Source organism: Mesocricetus auratus, unplaced genomic scaffold (genome assembly GCF_017639785.1).
Source record: "Mesocricetus auratus isolate SY011 unplaced genomic scaffold, BCM_Maur_2.0 Super-Scaffold_100003, whole genome shotgun sequence".
Taxonomy (NCBI): Eukaryota; Metazoa; Chordata; class Mammalia; order Rodentia; family Cricetidae; genus Mesocricetus; species Mesocricetus auratus.
In genome coordinates, this window is record NW_024429188.1 from 92,671,407 (window position 1) to 92,696,666 (window position 25,260).

At 42.4% G+C, this 25,260-nt stretch overlaps 1 protein-coding gene across 5 annotated transcripts in view; it reads left to right on the forward strand.

Annotated features, from left to right (window-relative positions):
- Positions 1–915: 915 nt before the first annotated feature.
- Positions 916–25,260, forward strand: part of Stag2 (stromal antigen 2) — a 127,007-nt gene continuing 102,662 nt past the window's right edge. The window contains exon 1 of one of the 5 annotated variants that reach the window (XM_013118246.3): positions 916–1,144. The gene's annotated coding sequence lies outside the window, so the exon portion shown is untranslated. Of the gene's footprint in view, positions 1,145–2,136; positions 2,274–2,465; positions 2,531–3,728; positions 3,858–25,260 lie in introns of those variants that run through there. The other 4 variants (XM_005076827.4, XM_013118247.3, XM_013118248.3 and 1 more) reach the window with 4 other exon arrangements.

Genomic DNA, 25,260 nt, shown 5'->3' on the forward strand with positions numbered 1-25,260 from the left:
TTGACAATAAACTGGTTGAGCGGTCGGACTAGCCTAGTAGCCTAGTTCCCTAAGTCTCCTAGAATTTGAGGCTAGAGACGACGTTTTCTTGGAACAGGAATTGTCAGTTGGAAATCACATACGTATTCCCCACCCCCCCACCAGTCTTCCTGGTAAAGAGAATCACCACCTTTCCCTTCCCCCATATCCGAAGCCCCCCCCCCCCCAATAAACAAAAATTCGAGTCACAGAATCTCTTGGGATCAGGTGGCAAGAGTTGGGTTCTTTGGGTGGGAAGTGTAGGGGGTGTAGGAAAGGACCCGGGGGCCGTTTGCTGGGGCGGGTGTGTTGGAGGAGAGAGCTTCGTAGGGTGCTGTCCTGCCACCATGGGGTTGTGCAGGGGGCGGAGGAGTGGGACAATCGGGTGGCCAAACCCCGGAATTCCCACGGCCAGGCTCAGGCGGACAGTGCTCCTGGCCTCCGGGCGACCTCCTCCCTGGCGCCGCAGACATAGCAGCCGCGGCCCATCCAGTCCGCGCCGGGAGGAAGCGCGTCCCAACGAATGAGTAAGTGAGGCGCGGGCACGCCACCTTGTTTACCCCACTCGGCGGCGCGCCCCTGTGGGCGCCTAGTTCACAGGAGGCGTCAGAGACGCCGGAGCCGGGAGTCGGTCGGTCGCGATTGGTCGGGGCCAGGGAGGAGGATGCTGGGTGGGAGGCGCGCGCTGCAATGGCAGCTGGCTGCCGCTAGATGCCGCTCCCTCCCAACAGGAGCTGGGCGCGGGTTCGTGGCCGACAGATGGCGCCTGCGCGTTCCATTTGCCTCCAAGTCGCCGAAGAGCGAACACCCCAAACAATCCCGAAGCGCCACCAAAAAAAAAAAAGGAAAAAAAGAAAAAAAAAAGAAAAAAAAGAAAGAGGAAAAAAGAAAAAAAAAAGGAAAAAACCCGCCGGATCCGACCGCCACTTTCAAAAAACCCCCCACCGCTCTAGAACTGCGGGAGCTTCCGTTCCCGAGTAGAATTCAAGGGTGTAAAGAAGAGGAAGGGGAAAAAAATTCTTGTACCAGCCCAGGGGTGAAGAAGCCCCCGGCCTGAGAAAGAAGGAAGGAGTGGGGGAGGCCAACAGTCTCCTGGCTGCTTGCTCTGTATACGCTGAGGGGGGAGGTAAGTTATAAAATGGCGGAGGCGAAGCTTCTAGAAGTTTGGAGGGGCACCCAGAGGGCGCGCGGCCCACCGTGAGGTGTGTGTGCTTGAAATGGGGCGCAGCGAGCGGTGGCGCCGGGAGGGAGGCGAGGCCGGCCGGGCGCTCCGTTGCCATTTCGCGGCCCTGGGCGTCCGCTCCGCTCCCTCCGGCTCCGTGCGGGGCGGCCATGGAGTGAGCGGCTGCGTCCAGGCGGGGACCGCGGCGTCGCCTTCGCCCCCGCGTCTCCCCCTGCCTCGCCTGCTTCTCCGCCCCCAAGTCGCTACCCCGACACTTGCAAAGGAACTTCCAGCATCCCCCCCCAACCCTCTTCCTGCCTACCTCCTCCCGGAGCCGCTTTTTTAGCGCAGGACGCTCCTTTTCCACTACCCTCGGCTGAAGCTTATTCTCCTGCCCCCCTCGCCCAACTGTCCCCTGGGGCCTCGGCGGAGGACACCCCCCCATGGGTGGCCCAAAATGGAGAACGCGCAGCGGCGCAAGATGGAGGCTCCGCGCCTCCGCGTAGCCTTCTATGTGGCTGCCTCTCCTCCGGGGGCCTCCTAAGCCGCCTGGCGGGGGTGGGGGTGGAAGAGAGCCCCCCAAACTGGAGGTGGGGTGGGGGTGCCATCCGTAGCCGGGTGGGGGGCGAGGGAAGGCGGGCCCGGGGAGGCCTCGGCCGGGTGTGTGTGTGTGTGTTGGGGGTGGGAGAGCGCGCTGTGCTGTGCGGGGAAGGAAGCGAGCAAAATGGTGGTGCTGGGAACCCGGGGGGGAGGGGAGGACGAGCAGGCTCGCCTGTGTCTATTTGGGCCTCGGACCGAGGGAGGCGAGGGAAAATCTACTCTGCTCACACCCCTCCCTCGTCCCCCCTCCCTCCTCCCCTCCCCTCCTTCCTTCCCTCCCCTCCCCTCCCCTCCCCTCCCTCCCTCCCTCCCTCCCTCCCCTCCCTCCCTCCCTCCCTCTCTTCCTCCCTTCCTAGAGAGGGAACAACATTCATGTGACGGGCCCCTCGGCTTCTCTCCCCCGCCCCATCATCTCCAGCGCGTGGTGGGGGAACACTGCTTGGGCAAAGCGGTTGGCATCGATCTCTCCATCCTTTCCGAGGCCCCGACTTCGGTCAGTTTTCTTAGGGCACCAATTTTCGAAATAGGCTGGGGTCCGGCGGCGGCGTCGGTCCCCTGCGCGTAGACCTTGCCCCAAAGGGGGCCCTGCCTGGCTGGCATGGGCGGAGAGGGGGGGAAGGGCGGGAGTGGAAGGCTGTTTGTTGGGGGGTTTTGGCGCCACTTTTGTTTTAGTTTTAGTGCTGCTTTTCGTTCCCACCCCCACCCGCACTGTCTTTCTCGAGGCACGAACTGAGCTGATCCTTGCCCCAGGTAGGCAGCCTCTGTTTTCCCTCCACACTTTTTATTCTTGCTTGAGGGCGACTTTCTCTTTTCTTCTCGCACGTCTCCGGAGATCTGTGGACTGCAATTTTAGGAGGAAAAGGGTCGGATGGGCCATGGGAGAGAGAAGGTGTGGGGAACAGCATCAAGTAGTTCCGCAAAACTTTGAGCCCCGTTCCCATTTTCTTCTGGCCTAGAATCGGAAACGTATTGTTGATTTCGGCCTTTTTTCCCCCCTTTCCCTCCCGCCGCGAGAATGTCTTGTTTTGCCTTTAGTTTTATTTATTTATTTATTATAAACCGCTGTACTTTCAACGTTTAGTTTCTGCTCCTCCTCGGTGTTATATGCCATTTTATTTTTAATCCTAAACGGTAATGGGTTATCGTGTGATTTTCGTGCTTTGGTGCTCGACTTGAATTTTTAATATTGCATTAGTAGTTTCATCCGGTCTGGGAGACTTTCCCCTCCGTGGCCTAGGATGTTTTTTATGTTGTTGCCTCCCCCCTCCCTCCCCCTCCTCCTTTCTTCGCGATATAGTTGGTAAATTAAGGGTCGTGGTTTTTAATTAAATGATTATTTCCAGCTTCTGTGCTATGTCTATCAGAAACTTTTGATCTGTGGGGTTAGGTTTAAGTAAAGGAGACGCTTGTGTTGCTTTGCAATGGTTCCTTAAAATGCGCGGGCCGCCTCCTCCTCGACCCCGGTAAAGCCCCGTCTTCCCTTCACACTGGAGTGTAAATTCCGTACCCCCTTTCTCCCACGGACCGCCGTAATTCACAGCAGCCACACCCTGTGTATATGTCTCTGTGGATTGGACTCATTATCAGCTTAATTTAGTGACTTAAACCACCATGATGGGACTTGCTTAAGCACGGAGCTTCTTTTCCTGTTTAGTCCTGGTGTTTAGTGTCGAAAGCGGAATAATCGAGGCTTCTTAATGAAACGCGGTGCGGTGCAAGCTTTGCCTTTTTTTTTTCTGTTGTCTTTTTTTCCTTCTCTGGGCTGTTGGCGGTGTCAGCACCGCTGCTGGGGGCGGGGGGTGGAGGGGAGAAAGAGTCGGGTTACCGAAGTGCGTCATTCCTGGCTCGAGCAGGGCCTGCTCGGGAGCTTGCTGGTGTTTGTTACTGTCCTCGCTGCACTTTCCTGCCAACCTTCTCTCTCTGCGTATTGGTTAGGAGCAAAAGCAGGAGGCGGTCTCCTAATTCTGTCTGGAGCCCAGTGCGTTGCGTTTAAGGGTATATGTGAACTTAATATGTTTATTTTTTTTTGATGGCCCTGGAAAGTGGATACATTTCTGTTTAACGACATACAATTCAGGTAGTTTGCTCTTGCTTTCATATATTTCTCAATGAACGGTGGGGTTAATTTTGAACATTTTAAACCACTTACGTCAAAATGCCTGGTTTTCTTTCTACGTTGATATCAATCTATAATTAGGGATCAGAAAGACCAGTTAAGGCATAAGTGTTCAGCGGTTTTTCAAGTGGTTGAATTGTAATTTCATGACACATTATGTTAAATAGTCTGTTTTTTTTCGGTTTTGAGATCAAGTGCTGCGTGAATTCCAGCTAATTGCAAATATTTTAAGTTCATTTTCACCTCATATCTCTATTTATCCTTTTAAAATATAATTTCAAATGTACTCATTGGGTCTGATGGGCTTGATTGAAATTCTTAGAGATGGTTATTTCTATGTTTTTAACTGAATTCTTAAATTTGACTATCTAGGAGTTGTGCTCTTATATGAAGTAACATTGTAAGGATTTTGACTTTTTAACATGCAAGTTTGATACTTCTGTTGCCTTGGGGTTATTCTCACTGTCCTTACTGAGCACTAGTGTCTCTTCATTCTCTTTCAAGATAAGGAGAGTAGGAGGACAGAATGAAAAGACCAGTGGCTGTGAGTTGATTATTGTAGCTAGATGAGTTCAGAAGGGCTCATTTTTAACTTAGTCTACTTTTGTATATGCTCACAAAATTCTGTAGTTGAGTAAGAATTCGGAGGAAAAAAAATCTCCTAGTCTCTGCATTTTCATGGGCTGACTTCTTTGTATTTACATGTCTGAGTTATTTACACGAAACTTAGGCTTATGTGTAGGTAATTACATAATGCCTAGCTTACCGACTTTGAAAAAAGATTTAAACAAGCAGTATAGGGGAAACAACATCAATTCTTGTAAATTAGGCCGACCTTAAATGTAACTGATCCAGTGTGCTCTCATTACTTTCTTTTTGATTCTTTGTTTTGAAAACAGGAAATTCCATTTACAGATTTAAAACATTCTTCTTGGTGTCTGTTTCATTAACTTGGAGTTGCAGTGAGTCAGTATGAGAGGGATTTACTATTAATAGGAGGGGCTTTGGCAGTTGGAGTAAGCACCAGTGGAAGGGATTGGGGTGCCATAGGGAGCATTCCCGGTAGGAAGATTGACATGGCTGAATTCAGTTTCAGTGTTTGGTGTTTAATGACTAGGTAGAGAAGTGGGTTGGAAAGAAATGTACTCATTAGCCATTCCTTCCCACTGTGAAGTAACTGTAGTATTATAAGGTATCTGAGACTGACAGGCAGGGTAGAGAGGGGTCTTCTTTTTAAACCAATAGGAAATTGAATGTTTATATAGAAAGTGATGTACCCTCCCCAACAATCTGCTGCTCTAACTACTTAGAAGTTGATATGAAAACCATTTCAATATTTTCTTTGAAGAATATTTTCGGTGTTGCTATCAGCAATAAAAATGCAATTAAAATTAAGACCCTTGGTCTCCTTTAATTAGTATATTTGCTCCCAAAGTCCAACGTAAATGCATTGCTTTCTGCAGTTTGGTGTTACCATTCTGTGTCAAGCTTATTTTGTTCCTCTGTTAGATGCAGTTTTAAATATCTGTTAAAGTTTTGAAGGGAGTCCAGAGCAATGGGGATTTTATTTTTGTGTTTGCTAAAGATTATTCCCCAGTTATTATAGAAAAAAATTCCCCCAGTCTGGGAGCAAACATTTCTGAACTTAGTACTTCGTATCATTGGTTTTTACAAGGATGGTGAGAGAAGGGAGATTCCTGGCTTCAAATTTTTATTCCTATGCAAATATTCTTAACTAGATGGTGAAGATGTGGCATCACATTTGATTTTTTTGTGGTAGGGCAGTAGCTAACAATTATGGGTTTTGGCAGGCTTAAAGTTGACTTGTGATTTTTTAAGTCCAAATATGAAAACAATTTTAATGAAATTAAATGCACCATTTTAAAAAATCATTTGTATGAACAAAAATTGTGTGCTTGGCTTAGGATCAGGCTCAAATCTCTTCTTTGGAAGTACAAGGTTAGATGTGAAAATACATCACAGTCACTTTAGTAATGTTTAATATTCTGCATGCTTAACATAATCACAGTCCTATGGGAATTCTCTAAACAGTGGGCAGCATTTTTATTTTGCTTCCAGTTCTTTGTGATAGATGCAACATTTCATTTTTTGGTGTTGAAAGATTGGTTTTTTTTTTTTGGTTTTTCGAGACAGGGTTTCTCTGTATTGTCTTGGAAGCTGTCCTGGAATCGGCTCTGTAGACCAGGCTGGCCTCGAACTCACAGAGATCCACCTGCCTCTGCCTCCCGAGTGCTGGGATTAAAGGCGTGCGCCACCAGCGCCCAGCGAAAGATTGTTTTTGAACCTAAGGTTTATATTAGAATGTACAGCTTGTTATTTAGAGGAGCACTATTTTGTAGTCGGGATAATAAATAGCGCAGGAAAGGGATAGTCCTAATTAGCAATGCACTATTAGTGTAGTTCTAGTTTGCTATTAGTGTGTATTGAAATGTGATTGTTGGAGAATAACAACGAGCTATAAAATTACAAACGGTTTAAAAGTACTTTGCATTTTTAAAGTTTTCTATATCTAATATTTATGCTCAGGGCTTTTTTGTGTGTAGTTCCATACTGTGCCTGGATAGTAATTCTTTATATATTTGTCACAAATGATAGATTTTGCATGTTCTGGTGGCAAAGATATGAAGAAATAAAATTGTTGGTTTTCCTTTTCAATTTCCTGAAGTGCATTTTTTGCATTCAATTTAACTAAATACTCTATTTTTCTGTGTAAGTAATGTAGCTTTGTGGACTGGGTTTTGTGTATATGAATTTAAAAAAATGGTACATTTTTAACTTCTTTGCTAATCTGTTACAGAGAGTTTTTTTCCTGAATAGGTTATTAATACATGTTTACTGTACTTCTTTGATACTGATTAGTAGACACTAGGAAGTGAGTGTTGCTAGGCACAATGGCTCACACCTGTAATCTGAGCACTTTGGATGCTGAGGTAGAAGAAGGATTGCTGTAAATTTGAGGCCAATTTGGGACACAGGGTGAGTATTAGACCATCTCCGGGCTACTTTGTGATATCCTATCTTGAAAGAAGAGAAAGTTAGTTATAAAGAGATTAATCAAATTGCTTTGTTCTCCTCTCTCCAGAGAAGGTAGATACAATGGTCTCTTTGCTTGTTTATTTACTTATTTATTTTCAGATGGAATTTCCTTCTGTATCCCAGGTATCCCTCATTGGCAATCCTCCTACTTGAGTCTTTTTAGTGTTGGGATTATAGACATTGCTGCCATGCTTCTATTTTAATTGAAAAGTGCATGATTAGACTTGACAAACTAAGATTTTTATAAGCTCTTAATAACTTCATGTAAAACTGGAAAATAAAATTCCTTTTAAAAATAATCCTCAAGTAAATTTTCATTTGAGTGTTTAGTGTTGGAAAGTTGAGCTCTTTATAGTTTTGCAAGAATAACTTTGTTGTAGGATGTGATCTCTAATTTTTTGTAACCTGAACTAATCTAGAAAGTAATTTCAAAGTATTGGGTTTCTTTGGGATTATTATTATTTTTATTTCATTTTATGTGGATGAGTGTTTTACCTGCATGTAAATATGTGTACTGCACATGTGCATGGTACCTAAGGAGGCCAGTAGAAGGTGTTGGATCCCTTGGAACTGTAGTTAAGGAAGGTTGTAAGGTGCCATGTAGGTTCTGGGAATTGAACCCATGTTCTTTATAAGAGCAGCCAGTGCTCTTAATCACTGAGCCATCTCTCTAGCCCCTTGGGTTCCCCTTGAGTGTCAGAAACCATATATATATATTTTTTGGTTTTTTTTTTTTCGAGACAGGGTTTCTCTGTAGCTTTGGAGGCTGTCCTGGAACTAGCTCTTGTAGACCAGGCTGGCCTCGAACTCACAGAGATCCGCCTGCCTCTGCCTCCCGAGTGCTGGGATTAAAGGCGTGCGCCACCAACGCCCGGCTCAGAAACCATATTTTAATATGAATCCTCTCATACACTTTGCAATATGTGTGTGTGTGTGTTTTTTTCTGAGACAGGGTTTCTCTGTATTGCTTTGAAGGCTGTCCTGGAACTCGCTCTGTAGACCAGGCTGGCCTCGAACTCAGAGATCCGCCTGCTTCTGCCTCCTGAGTGCTGGGATTAAAGGTGTGTGCCACCAACGCTCGGCAGAATGTTGAAGGCTTGACGTGAGCAAAGGTTTCTATTTTCTATGATACACAGAATAGTTACACATTTAAAAACTATTTATTCTGTGTATGTCTAAGGATAGTCTCTGAGTCATTCAGCTTGTTTTGTGGTTAGATTTTAAAAATTTAGGCTAGGGGCTGGAGAAATAATTCAGAGCACCCATTGCTCTAGCTGAGGACCTGGGTTTGCTTCCCAACATCCAACCTTTTTAAACCAGGGAATTCCCACATTGTCCTCTGACCTCTCAGGGCAATGGACACATGTGTGGTGTACATGCATCCATTCAGGCAAAACACTTAGACACATACAATGAATACACATAAATACTATTTAAAAATTAGCATAATCTACTAAGACTCGCTTTTCATAAACTTAAGTTTTTCTTGCCTGAAGAAATTCTAGATGTTGGATTTAGTGAAGATGAGAAAATTAAACATACAGTCATATGTGCTGTGTGTATGCATGCATGCATGCATGTGCTTTTTGTGGCCATGAGTCAGGGGTAGGTACTTTATGTTGGTCATTCCCGTCTTCTTTGACTGACTCAGACTTTCAATATTGGAATCTTTTTTCAAGACAGGGTTTCTCTGTGTAACAGCCTTGCCTGTCTTGGAACTTACTCTGTAGACCAGGTTGGTCTGGAACTCTCTGAGATCTGCCTGCCTCTGCCTCCTGAGAGCTGGGATTAGAGGCATGTGCCACCATTGCCTGGTCTAGTATTGAGTATTGCCATCCATATTTTCTCTTTGTATTCCATTAATACCAACAATTAATGTTCCATGACAGAATTACAACCCAAGGTGCCCATTGCAAGCAGTGTGTTTGTTTCTCCTATTGCTCTTGAAAAAAGATAAATGCCAAAAGCATTCCTTAGTTTTATGAATTCTGTAGGTAGCCTGAAGAACCTTGGTTACAAATGTTACTAGTATATTGAGGCTTGATTGGTCTGTAAGCAGAGATTGGTTTTCATAGTTATTTTCTTGCTAAGAATTCTGATACAGCATCTTAAAACCTTATATGTGATAAGATAATGAGTACAGTTGATGATATTGCCATTTCTCTGATAAATTTGTTAGTATTTGATTTCAAGCACTTAGTGCTGCTGAGTTGTCTTAAAGAATTGAATGTGGGCCAGGAGTTGGTAGCGCACACCTTTATTCCCAGCACTCAGGAGGCAGAGGCAGGTGGATCTCTGTGAGTTCAAGACCAGAGCCAGTTCCAGGACAGGCTCCAAAGTCACAGAACCCTGTCATGAAAAACCAAAAAAAAATGTGGAAAGTTAAATGTATGATTTTTATTTGTAGGAAAGAATATTGTAGGAACATTTTTATTACATAATTAAATCTTTTCTAAAAAGACATTGATAGTAACTGATACTAAGTGAACTCTTATTATCTGCCGGGTACTATTACAGATACTTCATATGTATTACAACAGTCAGTTTTCATAATCCTGTGAGGCATTATAGCTACATGGTTCACTGTCTCTTTCTTTTTTCTTTGACAGGCTATCTCTATGTAGCCCTGGCAGTTCTGAACCTCTCTATGTAGACTAATGCCTAGGACTCAGAAATCTGCCTTTCTCTGTCTCCCAAGTGTTGGAATTAAAGGTGTGTGCTACCATGCCCAATCTTACAGGGAAAGGTATTTTATGTAGTTTACATTAGCCTAGAACTCATTGATTGTCTAATCCAGGCTGGCTTTGAACTGAAGTCCTGAGTGCTGGAATTATAGGCATAATTTAACCACACCCTGCCAAACTAGGGTACTTTTAAGAGTAAGAGAGGTCATTAATCAGACAGCATGCTGGGAAAAGAGCATAAACTAGGACTGTCCCAGAGAAACTGGGATATATGATGACCCTAATTAATAGACCCTTTCCCAGAAGAGGAAACATGAAGGCCTAGTAACTTGCCCAATTAGTAATTGGTAAGAAGGGATTCCAAACCCCTATAGAGATTTGTATGGGTATGAAAGTGATATAAACTACTTTAAATTGCTGTAATCAGAGAGTTTGCTCATTTTTAGTCTTTGGGGTAAGTATTGGTACAGGGGCAGTAGTACAAGACAAGATAGCATTGTTTTTTTTAAAACCCAGTAGAATTTCTAGTACACTGTTTTGAATCATTAGACTAGGGTGATTATGTCTTAATTTAATGTCAAAAAGTATCTTCCTTGAACTTTTGTAAAACAAGCAAGAAAATCACCATCATAAACAACATCTGAGTTTATTTTACTTATGTATTATTCACATTTATTTCTTTATCGTTTTCGTATTAAGAAATATTGATGCTATATTTCATGGAGTCCCACTGAGAAGATAGATAAGAGAATGGCAATGTTTGGGACTAGGGAGGAATGTTATTAAAACCCAAGAAAATGCTGTAGTTTAGAGACTTGCCTGAAGTGACACTGATCCTGGAACATAATTTGAGAGTTAGGACTTGCAGAGAAGCACACGTCATTTCAGAAATGAAATAGTGCACTTTGGGACTAGGACGCATTTGCTCAGAGGTAGAGCTGCTGCTATTAGTATGTAATAAAAGTCACGCCATGCAACAAGGTTCACATAGGAGGTTTATTTGAAGAGAGAGAAGGGCAGAGAGGGTTCCCTGGGGACAAAAGTAGGGAAGAGAGAGACAGACAAGAGGTGGGTAAGACCCACCTTTTAAGAGGGAGTGTAGTGAATGTGGACAGGAGGTGATCTTAGTGGCTGCAGCTGAGGTCATATCCTGTCAGAACCCCAAGGGCAGGTCAGTACAGATGCCAGAATACTAACCATTGATCTGTCTGTCTTTCTTTCTTTCTTTTGTTCTTTCTTTCCTTCTTTCTTTTTTTGTTTTTTTGAGACAGGGTTTCTCTGTTTTGTTTTGGAGTCTGTTCTGGAACTCACTCTGTAGACTGGCCTCGAATTCACAGAGATCTCTTTGCCTCTGACTTCCGAGTGCTGGGATTAAAGGCCTGTGCCACCCATAACTGGCAATTATAGTTAGAGTTCAAAGATGAGGTGGTGGTTCATGAACATTTTGAAATGATGTACAGGGTGGTTTTTTTGTGTTTCGAGACAGGGTTTCTCTGTGTACTCTTGGCTGTCCTGTAAATAGCTCTGTAGACCAGGCTAGCCTCGAAGCCACAGAGTTCGACCTGCCTCTGCCTACCGATTGCTGGTCTACCATGTCCAGTTCAAGAAATATTTAAGTTATCTAAAATAATGCAGCTAAAATGTATATTTTAGATTTAAAGTGTGAGTGTAGCCAGGTAGCAGTGGTGCATATCTTTAATCCCAGGACTCAGGAGGCAGAGGCAGGCAGATCTCTGAGTTTGAGGTCACCCTGGTCTACAGAGCAGCAAGGTCCAGTACAGCCAGGGCTGTTACACAGAGAAACCTTGTCTCCAAAACCAAAACAAACAAACCTTGAGTGTATGTATAGGACAGAGATTCAGTAGTACTAGGACACAATGTATAATTTTTTGTGATGTTGAGAGACTGAATGCAGGGTCTCATACATACAACACAAGATATTATGTGTGCATTTCATCAGGTTGTCAAGGATTTGTTATTAAATTGGTAGTGATTTATCCTGTTACCTTAATAATATTAGTTGGACTGTATCACGATAAAATGTATAAAAAGTATCATTTTTTTTGAGTTTTTGAGACAGTTCTGTATTGTTTTGGAGGCTGTCCTGGAAGTAGCTCTTGTAGACCAGGCTGGCCTCAAACTCACGGAGATCTTCCTGCCTCTGTGTCCCGAGTGCTGGGATTAAAGGCGTGTGCCAGGGCTGGAGAGATGGCTCAGCGGTTAAGAGCACTTACTGTTCTTCCAGAGGTCCTGAGTTCAATTCCCGGCAACCACATGGTGCCTCACATCCACCTTGAATGAGATCTGGTACCTTCTGCTGGCCTGCAGGCAGAAGGCTGTATACACAATAAATAAATAAAATATTTAAAGAAAAGGCGTGTGCCAAAAATTCTTATTTGTTTGAGACTTACAGAGTTTAATTATTTACCCCTGGCTGGCTTGGAACTTGTTACATAGAGCTCAGAGATCCATCTGTGTCTCCTTAATCCTGGGATTTTTTTTTTTGGTTTTTCAAGGCAGAGTTTTTCTGTGGCTTTGGAGGCTGTCCTGGAACTCGCTCTGTAGACCAGACTGGTCTCGAACTCACAGTGATCCCCCTGCCTCTGCCTCCAGAGTGCTGGGGTTAAAGGTATTTGGTACAACCGCCCGGCTAATCCTGGGATTAAAGGTGTATGCCACACCCTGGGCATTGGTGGTGCATGCTTTAATCCCAGCACTTGGGAGTCAGAGATAGTCGGATCTCTGTGAGTTCAAGGCCAGCCTGGTCTACAGAGTGAGTTCCAGGACAGCCTCCAAACCTACAGAGAAATCCTGTCTTGAAAAGCAAACAAGCAAACAAACAAGGTGTGCGCCAAACAAATGTCCTGTACTATAGTTGCTCTTGTCTTTTTCTTTTAAAGATCATATGGCTGTGTAATCCCTTTTGGCCTCAATCTTGTTATCCTCCTGTCTCAGTCTCCCAAATGCCAATATTAGGATGTGTTGCCATTCCTTGCTTGTTTCTTGTTTTTTTTTTTTTTCTTTTGGTGCCTGAGAGAACCCAGGGCCTTGTGTTAGGCCACCACCCTGTCACCAAGTTGTACCTTCACCCTGTCATCAAGACAGTTTTGGCAGAATATCTTTATTTGAAATAATTGACAGTTATTAGAAAATACAGCTTTCAACAAGGTGGTGGTGGTGCATACCTTTAATCCCAGCAGAGGCAGGTGGATCTCTGAGTGTGATTCCAGCCTGGTCTACAGAGTGAGTTCCAGGATAGGCTCCAAAGCTACACAGAGAAACCCTGTCTTAAAACAGAGAAACAAAGAAACAAAAAATACAGCTTGCTATGAAAGTTGTTAGAAGACAAGTGACAGGATGCTAATGTTACCTTGGAATGCCCATCTTTGGTGGCGAATAATCAAGAGTTAACAGATTCCATGATTGTTCCTTACAGCATTTACCATTATCCAAAAGTTTGAGGCCTTCCACTTTGAGGCCTTCCACTTTGTAAGTTTATGTTTCTGTATAAAAGCAATAAGCTTGTACTTGGTAGGCCGAGGCAAGAGGATTTTGTACTGGCCTGTCCTTGGGGTTCTGACAGGATACGTCCTCAGCTGCAGCCACTAAGCACCACCTGCACACAATCACTACATTCCCTTTTAAAGGTGTGTTGCTTATCTTCCGTATTTCTCTCTTCTCTCCCTTTCTCTTTCTCTTCCACCACTCTTGTCCCCAGGGACCAGTCTCTGCCCCCCTCTCTGTCCCTTTTTCTGCCCCTTTTCATCTTTTACAATAAACCTCCTATGTGAGTCCTGTTGTAAGACGTGACTTCTCTTCACGGCATTTAAAAAATTACGACATTGGTTCCCTGACCAGGAAAGACTCTCCTAGAGCTTCCTCCTGCCCGCAGAAGTTTGAGGCACGTTGGGATCCTGGAACCAGGTCCACATTCCACAGCCTCACTTCTCTGGATTGCTGGGTCCCTTCATCCAAAACCAGCATGATTGGTGAGCCACTCCCCCTTCCCCACCTCTGGCTATTTCGCATGAGTGAGGACTCTATAGTCTCTCAAGCATGGTTTTTCACCTTTTGTCCTTGTTAAGCCCTGGTACCAGGCAACCATGGCTCTTTTAGGCTCAGAGCCCTTGACCGTCGTCCTTTGCCTGACGACTCACTGGGCAGCCTGTGCCTGACTCATTTCCGAACCTCGGGTCCTTAGGCTCCTGCCCCTTGATTGATGATCACCAGGCAGCTTGTGCCTTTCCTGTGATCCTTGCTTGATAAAAAGCTGTTGGATCTTATTCTGCCTCACTCATGGGGAATAAACCCACCAAAGATCCACTTCCCGGCACTTTATATCTTGATATTTTATGGGACCTTTGCAACATTGTGCCAGCCATCTTGATAGATGGAAGGCGGTATCAGCCTTTTACCCTTTCACTCTTCCACTTTCCCAATAAACTTCTTACATTAGCTCTGTTGCGTGCAGCATGCTTGCCTAGTGGCAGAGCTCACTGAAAGGTAATCACTTCATGATGGAACCCTACCCACCTGTTCCACCCTCAGTAGATCTGCTCTTTCACTTGCAACAAATCTGCTTACTCCTTCGCTGGCCGCTTTGCCTTCCATTCGGTATTGGCAGTTGGGCCTCTGGTGGGACTACTCGCTTCTGACCGTTCCCCAGGATGTGAGGTTTCATTTCTCAAGCAGAGTCATCTCCTCCCCTGCTGGCTTTTCTCAAAGTCCTGGTACCAGGCGACTGTGTCTCTCTTGGGCTCAGAGCCCTTGGTCCCTGTTCTGTGTTGAACTATTGAGCAACCTGTGCCATCTCAAAATTGGTCCTCTCTGAATTCCTGGGACGCTAGGAATTGTGGACCCCTGGGTTTTACTTCTCTGCCTCACTCATGGGAGCTCCCATTAGGATGTTTCTGGGGACCCACTGACCATTCCTAATCAGCTGTTGTTACTGGACTGTCTGTTGGCCACAGAGCTGGAGGCACAAGACTATCAAACATGTCCGGGTGATGTCAGGTGCTGTTAGCCCTAGGAAGTCCATTGGATCCACCAAGAACAGCATTTTTCCAGGTCCAGGAGGCACCTAATGGTTCCACAGAACCTGGACAGTGAAATGAATCAGCCAGCTACCCCAGGAAGTGGTCAGCACCCCAGCTTTCCCAGGTCCCCCAAAGATGTATGCCCCCCAGGTCAGCAACAACTAGTCTTGAACAGTGTCCTTATCCCTGCCTGCTACCCCTTTCTAACCTCTCACTTTTTTATAGTAGATAAAAAGGGAGGAATGTTAGTATTCAGGCATATGTATTGGCCTGCCCTTGGGGTTCTGACAGGATATGTCCTCAGCTGCAGCCACTAAGAGCACTGCCTGTACACATTCACTATGTCCCCTTTTAAAAGGGCCCTGCACACCTCCCATCCTTTGCTCTTTCTCTCTCTGTGTCTCTCTCCCTCACACCCTCCTCTCCCTCTACCAGTCTCATCCCCAGGGACTAGTCTCTGCTCCCTTCTCTGCCTCTTTTTCTGCCTCTTCTCTCCCCCTTTCCAATAAAACTTCCATGTGAGTCCTGTTGTATGACGTGACTTCTCTTTCCAGGTGTTTCTGAAATACAACACTAGAAGTTTGAGGCTAATTTGGACAACAAGAGTACCACTATTTTTTTTCAAGAGAGGGATTCTCTGTGTAACAGCCCTGGCTGTCCTGTAACTTACTCTGTTGACCAGGGTGGCCTCAAACTGAGATCCTTCTGCCTTTGTCTCCTGAGTAATGGGATTAAAGTTGTGTACCACCATGGCCTGGCCCGGTCTTCTAAAAAATTCTACTTTTTGGGGTTGAAGAAATGCTTCAGTGCTTAAGAACACTTGTCTGTCTTGCAGGTTTCAGTACCCAGCACCCACATGGTGCTTCATAACCATCTTTAACTCCAGTTCTAGGTGATCCAGTACTCTTTTCTCACCACTGTGGCACCAGTCACATGGTGCATATTTATGTATGCAGACAAAGCACTCATATACACAAATGAGTAAATACATATGAGTTTTTTGTCTGCATGTGTCTGTGCTCCATGTAGAAGATTGGTGCCCATGGAGGCCAGAGAAGAACATTGAAGCCTACCATGTGTGCTGGGACTTGAACTTGGTTTCTCTGAAAGAACAGTCAGTGTTTTTAACTGCTGAGCCATTTCTCCAGCCACTTGTTCTGTTTTTGAGAAATGGTTTTAGTAACTCAGGTAACTCAGGCTGGCATTGAAATTGCTATATAAGTGGTTTCTTGGTACTCCTGTGTCTACCTTCCAAGTGCTGGGATTATAGGCATGCACCACCACACCTGGCAATTAAAGATAGATCAGCGATGTTTCTAAAAGTGGTTTTGAGCCATTTTTAGGGATTGAACCTACTGTCAAGCACTTTACTATTGAGATAAATCCTCAGTTTTCTTTGTTTTGTGTTTTTTTGAGACAGGGTTTCTCTGTGTAACAGCTCTGGCTGTCCTTGAACTCCCTTTGTAGAGCAGACTAGCCCGACACTCACAGAGATACCCTTGCCTTTGCCTCCTGAGTGCTGGGATTAAAGGCATGTGCCACCACTGTCCCCCTAGTATTTTCATTTTTAACTCTGGTTTCTTATAATGTTAACTTGAAATTTTTAGTAGAGTATATAATACTAGATTTGAAGCTGGGCAGTGGTGGTACATGCCTTTAATCCCAGCACTTGGGAGGCAGAGGCAGGGGATTCTGTGAGTTTGAGACCAGCCTGGTCTACAAGAGGGACTTCCAGGACAGCCTCCAAAGCCACAGAGAAACCCTGTCTTGAAAAACCAAAAAAAAAAACTAGATTTGTTTTTAATATACTTATGATAATTTCCTAGAATTATTGTTTTATTTTATGTATATAGCTTGCATGTATGTATGTGTATCACTTGATTTTTGGTGCCTCAAGGACAGAAGAGGGTATTAGTTCCTATGTAACTAAAGTTACAGAATGTTGTGAGTTACCATTTAAGTGCTGGGAAATCAAACCTGTGTTCTCTGGAAGAGCAGCAAGTGCTCTTAACAGCTGAGCCATCTTCCTAGCCCCTTTGGATCCTTTCATTTTAGAATAGGGATGAATGATACCCCCCTTTCTTAGATTTCTAAACCCCTTCACATTTTTTTTTTTTTGGCTTTTCAAGACAGGGTTTCTCTGTATTGTTTTCGAGGCTGTCCTGGAACTCGTTCTGTAGACCAGGCTGGCCTTGAACTCACAGAGGTCTGCCTGCCTCTGCCTCCCCAGTGCTGGGATTGAAGGTGTGTGCCACCAATGCCCGGCCCCCTCATTTTTTTTTTTTTTTTTTTTTTTTTTTTTTTTGGTTTTTCGAGACAGGGTTTCTCTGTGGCTTTGGAGGCTGTCCTGGAACTAGCTCTTGTAGACCAGGCTGGCCTCGAACTCACAGAGATCCGCCTGCCTCTGCCTCCCAAGTGCTGGGATTAAAGGCGTGCGCCACCAACGCCCGGCTCCTCATTTTCTTTTAAAGCAGAGAAATTTTCACTTAATCAGTGTGTCTTCTGCTTTGTAGCTGATTTTCAAACTTTATGGCAGTTGGATTGATGTTACAAAGAACCTATTTAATATTCCCTTATTTAAACAATGTTTGATGTCCTAAAGAAATAGTATTAAAGATAGTGAGGAACATTAATCATTGAGAATTTCTACTCTGTGGTACAGGAGAGAAAACAGGAAATATTTGCAAAACTATAATATTTTTCTGCTGGGATATATGTTCCTTCCTGCTTCCATCACTTATTCAGGCCAAAAGACCTTCCTTTACCCTTGACAGGAGAATTGAGAAAGTGGCGGTGTAGCCATGGCTCATGGAGAAGTAGAAATACGTAATTACATTTTGAAAAGGTAGAATCTGAAATGCAATGGAGTAGAGTGAATGACCTCAAAAATCTAAGCTGTGAGGCCATACTCCAAAGACTAAGGTCAAGTAGACAAATAACTAAACTTAGGTAACCAGGTGTTCTTATACTTGGATCTGTAGAAGGCTGCATTAGATAATTTTGTCCCATTATATTGCAGATGTCACCCCAAGCCCACCTGGACCCACTGGGTCAAAAGCTGCCTTTCATCAAGCTAGTAAAGGTTTAGAAATGTACATTTCCTTCATTTCTTACCTCAGTTTTGATCCATGCACTATAAAGCAAACCTGTCAGTGACATGAATTTTTCCTCCTTGAGAGCATGTACTTTTTTGAGTCTAGATTATCAACGCATAAAGTACTACTCATGAAAAATATTTAGTAGATTCGTAAGATTTGGGTGTTCTAAATGTCCTCAAAAAGTTGCAGAGAAATGATTTAGATATGGTGAGATTTTATTAGGAAAGTTCCTTTAATAGATAATGAGTTTGTAATACTTTGAATTAGATAGGCAGTTAAGAAAGTGCTATAGAAAAAAATGTGGTAATTGTGTATTGGTAAATATAGCATATATACATGTTCAAAGTTGTTGAGTATTCCAGTTTATTTCTTACAACTAGATTGTTGCCTTTGTCAGTTTAGGAGCTATGTTTTTTTAAAATCAGATTTCAAATACTTGTTTCATTGTACACGGTGTATTACACATGTTCTGAAATGGTAATTGAATTCAAATCTTACATCTTCTACAAATATAGTGTTCAGTTCTTATTATTCATATCCAGGAGCTGTATATTGTAAGAGACATAGTCAATTATCAGTTTCCTCTAAGCTGGCTTTGCATTAATGATCATTTTTATGTGACAAGATATCATTTGCAGCACTATCTTAGTACATGATAGTATATAGTAGACTCCCCAACATCTGATTTTTGGCTTCCTTTTTTTTTGGTTTTTCGAGACAGGGTTTCTCTGTGGCTTTGGAGGCTGTCCTGGAACTAGCTCTTGTAGACCAGGCTGGCCTCGAACTCACTGAGATCCGCCTGCCTCTGCCTCCCAAGTGCTGGGATTAAAGGCGTGCGCCACCAACGTCCGGCGGCTTCTTTTTTTTATTAATTTTTTTTTATTTTTAAGTTTAAATTTAGATTAGAAACATGGTTGGTTCACAAAGTCAGTTCCAGGTCCCTCTCCCTTTCCCTCCCCTCCTCCCGTGCCCTCCCCAGATTTTTGGCTTCTTACAATAGCCTGTGAAGTAGTTGATGGCTTTTCATTTAGTCAATTTCAGAATGGGTAACATGATTTGCCTGAGATCACTCAGCTAATAAGTGCTTACTTTTGAATCCAATTCTACCTAATTTCAGAACATTTCTTCCCATGGTGATACACTGCCTCCCAGTGGGATGATTTATAGATTTCACTGTGATGCTTTCTTTGGGGAAAGATAATAAAAGGAGACAAGAATTCTAAAATGAGGAGGGTTAAATATTTCTAAGTAGTTAGACAACGTAGGTGGTTTAGGAGGGGAAAAGGCTTATTTTCTCTTGAGACCTGGTGAGGATAATTTACTCGGTGTCTAAAGTTGTACAAGTATTATATTTTTCATGAAGATGACTGGCATGTAAATAAGAGTTGAATAGAAGAGATAGTAAAGTTTGTTTTAGTCCTCAGGAAAATAATAGTTGAATTAATTTTAAATAACTAATGTTTTTATAATATTAACTGAAACAAAAAATAGAATTGTTGCCATATGTACTGTAAAGATAATATCACTAAAGGACAATCATTTTGGCTAACATACAGAGTTTCATCATGACATCTTCATGTATGTGTCATCATACTCCATTCTCCTTTCTCCCCTCTGCAATTGCTTTCCCTAGTACTTCATGTCCTAACTCAGATTGGCTCCTTGAAGGATAACACTTCTGGAAATTATCTCTTTAGGTAAATTGATCTGAATCCAGCCACATGAAGATACCAGGTTTTGGTTTTCCATTTTCCTTTAGCCTGTCTGCTTCCCTCCTATTTGCTTCTTCTTGGGGCTGGGGAAGAACCCAGGACCTTGAGCATCCTGGACAAGCAAGCTCAGCCCTGCCTTCAGTCTTAGCCTCTCTTTGCTGTTACCACTCCATCTCCAGAATTTTTCTCATTTTCTGAAGTTTCCAAGTATTTTGATGGTGCTTTCCCTATTATATTTTTATGCCATAAACACTAGATAAGCCTGTAAGACACTGAAAGGAGGGGACATTTAATCTTTCCAACGGCGCTCTCTTGTAGGTACTGTTAGTATTTCCTATTTATGCTAGGGGTGAATTCAGGTACAGGGCTTAAACTTGTCCAAGGGTACACACCTGTGAAGCCAACAGGTATGACTGCCATGCCCATGTTCTTTACACTATCATACTACTGATAAGTGGATATTCATGTGAATATTTTTAGGGCAGTATATTTTAAATCATCCTTATAGGAATTGTCATGTTCTTCATATGTGCGTGGTATTTATTTAACTTGCCTTGGAGGTTATTATCCTGGTGAGGTAAGTAAGAATCTTTGACCTTAGTGTTTCCTTTGTGACAGATAATATGCTGAGGGGTTTATTGGCATGATAAGCCCTAAGATTATGAATATTAATCTCATCTCATTTATCCAGTACATTCTTTGTATCAGATGCTACTTTGTCATATGAAAGAGAAATATATGAGTCCTATACTTAAGAAAAAGGAGCTAAAGAAATTAAGTAATGGGGCCAGAGAGATTGTTCAATGGTAGGAGCACTTGTCTTACAGAGGACCTGGATTCAGTTCCCAGTATCCAGGGTATCTAATGCCCTTTTCTTAACTCAGAAGAGCCTTTTAGTCATAGCATAAAAAATGATGTCCCTTGCTCCTAATCCATGTTCCCCTTTTTGTAGCTCTTATCAATATCAAACATCCATTTACATGAGTTATCCGTTTTTTTCACATTAATGCAAACTCAGTGAGATCAAAGTTATTTGTCAGTCATCTTTGTTGACTTAACTGTAACACCTGGAACTATGCTTTGGACAAAGTAATCTTTAGTATTTGAATGAATGCTTCATGTAGTATCCTGAGACACTATTTTCAAGCTGATCTTGAAGTAAATTAACTGAATCTTTAATATACCTGAGACAGATACTTGAGCCTCTTGAGGTAGAGGTGGGAAGACAGTTAAATCTTAATACTTTTCCTATTCTCATGAATTGCCTTGAGTTCCAGGAGGAGGATTTGGCCTCAGTTCAGTTTCTAAGTTCCATGGAGCCTTTTACTTCTTAGTGCAAGTTTGCCTTAAAGCTGCTTCTCTATACCGTCATATAACTTTAATTAATTCTGTCTAAAGATTCTTTGCATAATCATTTATAGTGTATTTCTGATGTGCCTAGAATGGAGCTAAATGTGTACCAAGTACTGTTGGCTTTAAATAGGGTGTCTTAGTAGAAAATAACACATATAGACACAGATTCCTAGATAATTTGAATATGTGTGTATATTATAGAAATGTAATATACTGAAGTTAAAAATGTATTCATTAAGCCGGGCGTTGGTGGCACACACCTTTAATCCTAGCACTCGGGAGACAGAGGCAGGTGGATCTCTGTGAGTTCGAGGCCAGCCTGGTCTACAGAGCAAGTTCCAGGACAGCCTCCAAAGCCACAGAGAAACCCTGTCTCGAAAAACCAAAAAAAAATGTGTTCATTAATATTTTGATAACACAGTATGCTGATGTCTTTAGAGGTTTTTATGGGTGTGGGGAGGGGAGGTTTTGAAACAAGGTTTCTCTGTGTAACCCTCCCTGTCTGTCCTGGAATTCACTCTGTAGACCAGGCTGGCCACTAAGTCAGAGATCCACCTGCCTCTGTTCCCTCCCCTAGTACAGGGATTAAAGGCATGTGCCACCATTGCCTGGCTTGTCTTTAAAGATAGTGTCTCACTATGTAACCAGCTTGGCTTCCTGAGCCCACAGATCTGTATGCCTTGGTTTGTATACCCTTTTTTGTTTTTGTGTTTCTCAGAGCAGTTTTTTAAATAATTTTTGTAGTTGGTACAGGTTAGTAATATTGTACTGCACTCTGACATATAAATGTTTACATTTTGTAGAGAAAAATGTTACATACATCAATCCCAAACTGATAGCATGTGGCAGAATTTCAGTCCAGATAAGATCAGGAGATATATATTGGAATTTCCTATTTATAGAGTAGATTGTCTAATAGAATAGAGAGCAGGGGGCCGGGGGTATAAACTTTATAACCAAGCAGAAGAAAGTGAGACAGTTTAGGATGAATGTAACATACAATCCATAAGCATCTCAGATTTGAATGGAATCCAGATGGCATGTTCTTCCATCTGGGAGATGCTTTTAAAATGTATACAGTATAGATTCTTCAAATTATGTCAAGTTAAAATTACCTTGAAGTTGATATAATTAACAGTTAACCCTTTGTAGATTGCTTTCTTTGTGGTGTCTAATAAAAGTTGGGTTCTTCTCCCACACTGAGTCCCAGGTTACTGCTAAGAATTAAGTTGGAATGCAGTCAGGAATAGGAAGGGAGGGTGTATCTGATTTAATGCATTCTAAATGTCAAGTGGAATTTTGTTGGAATTATCTTGTGTGAAACATTTCTATTAGTGTTTATAGTCTAAGAATTGATTGTACTTAATACACGAGTGGTATTAGGATAATGTAATGCTGTAATTTGATATCTTCATATTAGCTCTCACAAATATGATTGAACTTTCTGGAGTCTTGTTTTGAAAAGTGAAAGCTGCTTTTCTTTTTTCCCTTTGTAATTTCATGTGAAATAAGTGTATAGGGAACCACTTTAGTTTTGTTTTTTTTTTTTGAGAAAAAACCATTAAGTTTTGAGAAAAATTTCCTAGGGTTGAAATGAATGTCTTAAGGAATTTTATGTTTCTGGGGGATAGAAAGATGTCTCATAGGTTAAGAGCACTCGCTGCTCTAGAGAGCATTTTAATTCAGTTCCCAGCACCCATAGCAGGAAGAATGTCTTACAACCACATGGAACTCTAGCTCCAAGGAATTGCTCATCAGCTTCTAGACTCCGAGCACTGCACTTACATGCACTAACCCTACACAAACACATACATGCATAATTAAAAATAAAAATACATCTGAAAATCTTCTTTTTCTGAAGTAAGTATTTCATATTTCTTTATTCCAACTTTAATAATTTTGTTAAAATATATGTAAAATTGCTATGGATGTAGCTTCATGGTAGAACACTTGTCTAGAATTACCACAAGCCATTACACTTTCCAACTCTGTGTGTGTACATATATGTCATATATATACATGCACACAACCTTTACCCGCTGAGCCATTTTATTGGATTTTTCAGCCACTTTAAATATGCAATTCAGTACCATTAAGTACATTCACATTTTCACATAAACATTATCATTGTCTAGCTCCAGAACATTTTCAGTATCCCATTATTAAGCTGTATCTAACAAGGAAGGGTAGGTGGTATATGACTATAATTCCAGAACTGGGAAGAGCCGGTAGTATGACTTTGAGATCAGCCAGTCAGCCTGCCTTAAACATCAGTCCAGAGCTGGAGATTTGGCACAGCACTTGGGGTCATTTGTTGCTCTTGCAGTGGACCCAAGTTTGGTTCCCAACAATGTCATGGTGGTGCACAAACATCCTGTAACTCCAGTTGCAGTGGATCTGTTGCCCCTTTCTCACCCCTTTGGTTACCAGGCATTGTACATAGTGCACATACATGCAGACCAAACACTGAAAATAAATCTTAAAAGAAAACCCAAACCTGAATACTGTGTCACTGTATTTATTAATAGTTCACTTCTTACTCACTCTCTTACCAGCTGTTTCCCTTCTGTTTTTGTATTTAACTCTATTAGGTACTGCTTATTACAGAAGTCATTCAGTATTTGTCAACTTGTGAGACTGTCTCTTAACATAATGTCTAAGTTCGTTTGTGAAGTAGGTTGAATGATGCTCCATTCTATAATTTGTTTACTCATTCATCAGTTGACTGATGGTTGGATTACTTTTGTCTTTTGGATATGTGAACAATGCTTATGGACATTGGTGTTTAAGTAATCTATATAGTTCCTGTTTTCATATCTCCCCTCCTGTGTGTGTGTGTGTACGTGCCTGAGGCTCAAACCCTGAGTCTAGAGTATGCTAGGCTAATCCAGCTACAGAAATGAGCTTTATTTCCAGTCCTCCCCATCCCTGCTTTTATTTTTTTGTGTTTATTCCTAGAAATGTAATTGCTCAACAAATGGTTGATTAGATCATATGTGAGAGGCACTACAGTAATCCCAAAGGATTTGGTTCCTGCTATGTGGAATGTATAGTGTAGTAGGTAGAAAGATGCTAGTTAAGTAGTTACGACTAGGTGTTTGTTACAAGGAGAAATGAGTTGTTATGTGTATGTTCAAATGCTCTTCAGTCATCCAATAATTGCCTACCATTATGGAAACTTGGAATTACCTTCTTTCTTCACTCTATATTTAAACTTATAATGCATCTAGAATTTCTATTTAAAAAATTTTCAGTGCTGAGGATTGAATATTGTAGGCAAGTGCCCTACTAGTGAACTATATGACCAGTCTTTTTTATGTTTGAGACATTGTTTCACTAAGTTGTCTAGTCTGATCTTGAACTCCTGCTTCAGTTTCCCGGAGTGCTGGGATTACAGGCATATGTACCCACAACCCAGGCTGAAATTTACTTTTGAAGGTACATGTGAGGAACACAACAGGGCTGTCTAGTTGTGTTTGTCATCTGTTTTAGATAGCATTGCTTCTTCAAGTAACCTGTGCTTTCTTGTATGCCTAGAAGAGAAGTCACACTATAAATTGGCTTGAACACTTTTTTAAGGCAGGGTCTCTCTGGGTTGCTGTGATTGATCTGGAATTTACTATGTAGACTAGGCTGGCCTTCAGTGCACAGATTATCCACCTGTTTATGCCTCCTGAGTGCTGGGATTAAAAGAGAGTGTCACCATGGTTAACTAAGCTTGAACATTTTTCAAAGTTCTTGGTAGCCCAAACTGGGCTTTGTAATAGGTTTTCACCCATTTTACCTTGTTACTCTGTACTTGAAACCACAGTATTCCTGCTCTGGATATGGTTTTCCTCCCACTTTAAACATGGAGATGCTCTTTTTAAAACATTTACTACTACAATTATTAACGATTTTATTTTGAATTGCTTATATGTGTATCTGGGTATTTTTTTTTTTTGGTTTTTCGAGACAGGGTTTCTCTGTGGCTTTGGAGACTATCCTGGAACTAGCTCTGTAGACCATGCTGGTCTCGAACTCACAGAGATCCACCTGCCTCTGCCTCCCGAGTGCTGGGATTAAAGGCATGTGCCACCACTGCCCGGCGTATCTGGGTATTTTAATATGAGTGCAGGTGTCTGCAGAGGCCAGAATCCTCAGATCCTCCTGTAGCTGGAGTTACAGGGGGTTGTGATCCATCTGATATTGGTACTGGAAACCAAATTTAGATCCTTTTCAAGAGCCATATATAATAATAGCTGAGCCATCCCTCCAGCCTTGTTTTTATTATTTTAAACTATGTGTCTGTGTGTTTGGGTTTCTCCATGGATTTGTGCACATGAGTGCATGTACTACAGGCTCTGGAGCTGGAGAGTTGCGAGCCACCTGATGTTGGTGCTGGAAACCAAATATAGGTCTACTTCAAGAGCAGTACACATTCC